The sequence below is a fragment of the Lynx rufus genome, unplaced genomic scaffold (genome assembly GCF_022079265.1).
Source record: "Lynx rufus isolate CCGP_SWC_20201006 ecotype Redwood Valley unplaced genomic scaffold, mLynRuf1.p SCAF_11, whole genome shotgun sequence".
NCBI classification, from domain to species: Eukaryota; Metazoa; Chordata; class Mammalia; order Carnivora; family Felidae; genus Lynx; species Lynx rufus.
The window spans coordinates 57263947-57269216 of NW_025814825.1; positions in this window are offsets into that span (position 1 = coordinate 57263947).

Below are 5270 nucleotides of genomic sequence, written 5' to 3' on the forward strand. Positions count from 1 at the left end.
GTATGGGGGGTTTTGACTCCCCCAAAACGTAGCTACGAATAGCCTACTGTTGACCGGAAGCCTTACTGATAAGCTAAACAGTCGATTAACACGTATTTTTTATGTCGTATGTATTCCATACTATAATTCTTACAATGCAGTGAGCTAGAGAAAAGAAAATGTTAAGAAAATCATAAGGAAGAGAAAATACATATACAATCCTGTACTGTGTCTACTGAAAAAAATCCGTGTCTAACTAGACCCACGCAGTTCAAACCCATGCTGTTCAAGAGCCAACTGTATCCGTTTTTTCCCCTCCCCCTCCGCCCAGGTATATTTTTAGAGCTTGCCATCAAGGCCTTTTTAGCATCTTCTATTCCCTCTCTGCTCTAACACCTACTGCCTGTGGCTTCTCTCCCCTGATGCACTTGGCCATCAGGACATTTGAGAGAGGTCACAGCTTCCATCCAGGTGTCCCTGGCTTTCCTCGTCTAGGCTGTCCACAGCAGAAGGGTCACACTGGGAGGGGTTGACTGGTGAAGCTGTGCGTGGCTGCACGAGTTGATTTCTGATAACTTCCCAACAGCCAACAAAAATGATCTGGGATGATCAGCACTGCACAGATCAGGGAGAACTGGCTGTTCTCTTATGCCGGCCCATGTGTTCCATTAGAAATGGATTAAATTGTTCAGACACTGAAATCTTCTAGGTGACATTTGCATTTGGAACTCACCCTTATAGCCAGCCGGGAGTCTACCCTCTGTGACCTGTGCCGTGAGTCAGGCAGGCCCGGCCCGGCCCGGCCCGGTCATCCAGGGGCCTGACTTGTGCTCTGCCACAGCAGGCTGGTTGCTGTTCTTGTTTTCTCAGCACTGAGAAAAACTTTGTTTCTGAATTGTAGCTTTTTAAATGTTTTCCTTGGTGACTGGTAGGTCTAAGCCATGATCCACTTATATTTACCGAGTGCCTGGTTAGTAGCGTGGGCTCTAGAATCAACTGCCTGAATTCAAACCCCACCTTTACAAATCATGAGCTTTGTGACACTGAGCAACTTACATAAGCAGCTCTAAACCTTAACTGCTTCATCTGCGAAGGGAGAATCATAATAATACCCTCCCGTAGGGCTGTGGAGAGGCCTGTTCCAGGTTTGGTTCCTCTGAAGCAGACTGAGACAGAAGTTAGCAAGCAGGGCTTCTTGAGGGAATCCTTTTAAGAGCAACCCCTGTAAAAGGGAGAGCGGGAAGCAGGAACGGGCAGAGAGAGCCGAACTCTGATGCAGTCCCAAGGAAAGTGGCAAGCAACCCAGAGAACACTCTGTAAATGGGAGAGCTTGTTAGCCCTACCCTGAGTTGAACCAAAAAGGGCAGGGCCCTACAGCCCCTCAGTAGATCAGTCCCTGGATGCAGTTTTCGTCAGCTAAGCCAGTCCCCAAAGGACAAATGAGATCCGTCTTCCTGTAGTATTCTCAGCATCTGGGGGAATACGTTCTTCATTCCTGAAAGGGGACCGCAGCCTCCCCAACAAACGTTAGATGAGATGACCCACACGAAGCTCGTAAGGCCACGACCGGCCTGCAGTAAATACTTAGTAAGTGGCAGCCATTACGTTTACTGTTGTTTTTGTAACTGTTATTTGCCAGGCACTGTACCAGAGGCTGGGACACAGTGGCTATTAGGATTCTGCTTCTGCCCTCCAGAAACTCAATCCACAGGCAGACCAGACCAGCAAATAAGCATTTGCGGCACAGTGCGCTTGGTAGGGCAGCACAGGACTCGTAGAAGAGCATGTGGAAGGGACACGTGACCCAGACAGGGAGAGGGAAGGAAGAGTGATGCCAAAGGTGATACCTGGAGACGAAGAGGAGTCAGCCAGGCAAGGGACTTGCAAGTGCTGGGGGTGGGGAAGAAGGTGGAGCAAGCAGCGTGTGCAGATGAGGGAAGCGTGTGCCTGGTACAGTTCAGCTCGGCCAGAGGTTTGTGTACACCAGGCCAAGGAGTGTGCACGTGGATACAGAGATGGCAATGGGAGCCATGAGATCATGCTAATCAGAGGAAGCCCGTGGTCCATTCGTGCTTGAACAAGATCACCCTGGCTGCCATGTGGGCAAGGGATTGGGCCTGGACAAGATGAGAGGCCACCGCCTGGGTCCAGATGAGAGATTAGGGTGACCTGGGCCATACTGGTGGTACTGAGGAAATATTGCACAGAGTCAAGGGATATTGAGGAGGTGGAATCTACAGGTTTGGTGATGACCGGGTGGTAAGAGAGCAAGAGGACCATTGCTTAAGCTTCTGACCTGGGCAATCCACAGAAGCCCTGGTGTCTTAGTCCATTCAGGCTGCTATAACAGAATACCAGAGACTGGGTGGCTTATAACGAACGGAAAATTTATTTCTCACCGTTCTGGAGGATGAGAAGTCTAAGATCAAGGCGTCAGCAGAGCTGGTGCCTAGTTCATAGACAGCCACCTTCTCACTCGGTCCTTTTGTGCTGACAGAGGAGCAGGGAGCTCTCTAGGGTCTTTCTCTCTCTCTCTTTAAAGTTTATTTACTTGTTTTGAGAGAGAGAGAGAGAGAGAGAGAGAGAGAAAGCGTGAGTTGGGGAGGGGCAGAGAGAGAGAGGGAGAGAGAGAGAGAGAGAGAGAGAGAGAGAGAGAGAGAGAGAAATACCAAGCAGGCTCCATACCGTCAGTGCAGAGCCTGATGCGGGGCTCAAACCCACGAACCGTGATATCATAACCTGAGCCAAAGTTGGATGCATAACTGACTGAGCCACCAAGGTGCACCTCTGGGGTCTCCTTTATAAGTGTACTAACCTACTAACCCCATCTATGAGAGTTTCCCCTTCATGACCTAATCATTTCCCAAAGGCCCACCTCCAAATAGCATCACATTGGGGAATAGGTTTCAGCATATGAATTTTGGAGGAACACAAAGATTCAGTCTATAGAAACTGGGGAACTAATGTCCTAACATCTAGGGGAAAAAACCGCCACCATGGACAAACTCCTTGTTATTTGGAATGATTTGGGAGCTTCTTTGAGCCGGCTCACCAAGACCTACGGCTCCATTTTAGACAAACCCATTTGAAGCCCCTGATGGAGTACAAGTCTCAGAAACAACTAAATTAATCCCAGAGGAAAACTGCTTCCTCTCTACTTCTTGCTTAACAACAACAACAACAACAACAACAACAAAGCCAGTAAATAATGCTCTCAGTGTTTAAACTGTCACTGTAATGGAAAGCAAATTGAGCCAAGGAAAAAGAAATACAAACTCACTTTAAATTCACTTTGGATTCAATCTTCAATAAACATCAATATTTATTAAACTCTGAGCCCAGCCCTGTGCTGAAAGCTTCAAATATAAGGATAAAGTAGACACTGACCAGTAAACTTGAGGGTCCAGCTCCTTCAATAGTAATATTTCGTACGGTAAACTGATGCACTGGCATTTGGGTTTATACATTCATCTCTTATGTGTTTGGTGACTTGAGTCAGTCCCTGGGCCTTACTCACTTCGGAGTTTTCACAAAACTGGGTTTTGGATTTCAAAGCTGCCAACCAGACCCATGCAAGTGGGAATCATTCCATTGGAAATGATCAGGAGGCCTCTCTTGACTTTGTCCCAAAAGGAGTAATTTGAGGCAGGGAGAGAGATTCCAGGATCTTCTCTGAATTCGAGTTGAAAAATTAGGCCCCCCAAAAAAAAAGAAAAGAAAAGAAAAAGAAAAATTAGGCCCCATATTAGCCCAAAGTGATAAAAAACAAAACTCAACCAAGTAAATTTGAAGAGCTGATTGACTTTATTAAAAGATTCATGAATCAGGCAACATCCCATCTAGCAAATATAGAGATGCTTTGAGGAGTTGTACAAAATGGAAAGTTTTTATAAGAAGGAGGGTGGGGCAAGAAAGAAGCCAAAAAAAAAAAAAAAAAGACTATTTCAGACATGATCATCTTCCCATAGGAGGAAAGGCAGGGGGGGTCTTATGATTCAGATGACTTCATCTTTGAGGGACAGAGAAGCCCCAAGTGACAGATTGCTTCATTGTGCTTATCAGAAAATTCCTGATTGACAGGTTTAGGCTTATATTTCTGGGGGAACGTTGAAACTGAAATTAGGTTAGGTATTAAACTCTGGTTTGGTGACTTGGCCCAAACAATGTCATTTTGTGCCTGTGGTTTTCTTTTTAATGAGAGCAACTTCTCCAAATATTTCTGGGGAGGGGGATGAGTCTGCCTAAGAATCTGAAACGGGGTCGCCTAGATGGCTCAGTTGGTTGAGTGTCAGACTTCCACTCAGGTCATAGTGCCACGGTTTGTGGGTTCGAGCCCTGTGACCAGCTCTGTGCTGACAGCTCAGAGCCTGAAGTCTGCTTTGGACTCTCTCTCTCTCTCTCTCTCTCTCTCTCTCTCTCTCTGCCCCTCCCCCGCTTGCATGAGTGTGCTGTCTCTCTCTCTCAAAACTAAATAAACATTTAAAAAATTAAAAAAAAAAAAAAAGAATCTGAACGGAACCTTCCCCAAAGTCTCCCTCTGGGAGCACATTCCCTCCCACGAAATCGCTCGGTTTAGTTCACAAAAGCCGCCAACACTGAAGCAACCAAACAATTTTTCATGATTGGATTTGGTCCCTACCTCCCAAATGAAAGGTGAAGATTGAAGATAGCAAGAACCAAACTCTACCACAAAAAAGATCCACGCCCAAAACAATGTGATTTTTCTTTAACGTTGTTCATTGCAATAATAGTTTGTACATTTGAGATGCAAGGTTTGGGAGCATAAAACCACAGTTGATGCAATCTTTCTTTAGGCTTCAAAAGAAGCCAGGTGAGTTTCTGTTTGCACTTCTATTTTCTCCCAGGCTTTGTTATGGTGTCAGATCTACATTCCAGAGCTCCTTAAGCCCTTGGAAAAAAAGTGATTAAAACGTAAGTGAGACGCCAGTGTCCCCGAGTATCAGCATATAAGGGAGCAAAGCAGGGGGTGGGCGAGACTCTAGTTTAAAACAACTTTAAAGGCTCACGATGACTTTGTTTTTATAGGAAGGAGCGGCAGCAGGTACCCAGCAAGGCGAGTCCCAGTCCAGGGAACACCCACTCGGCTCCAGGCTGAGAGAGAGAGTCTGAAAACCGAAACCAGCCCAGCGAACACCGACGACGCCCCTGAGGCTGCCTGCCCCGCCGGCCAGTCTCTGCCCGGGGACACCCGCGCGGGCGGCAGGGCCAGGGTGGAAGGGAGGAGGAGGGGACGGAGGAGGGAGAGGAAGGGGAGGAGGAGGAAGGAGTGG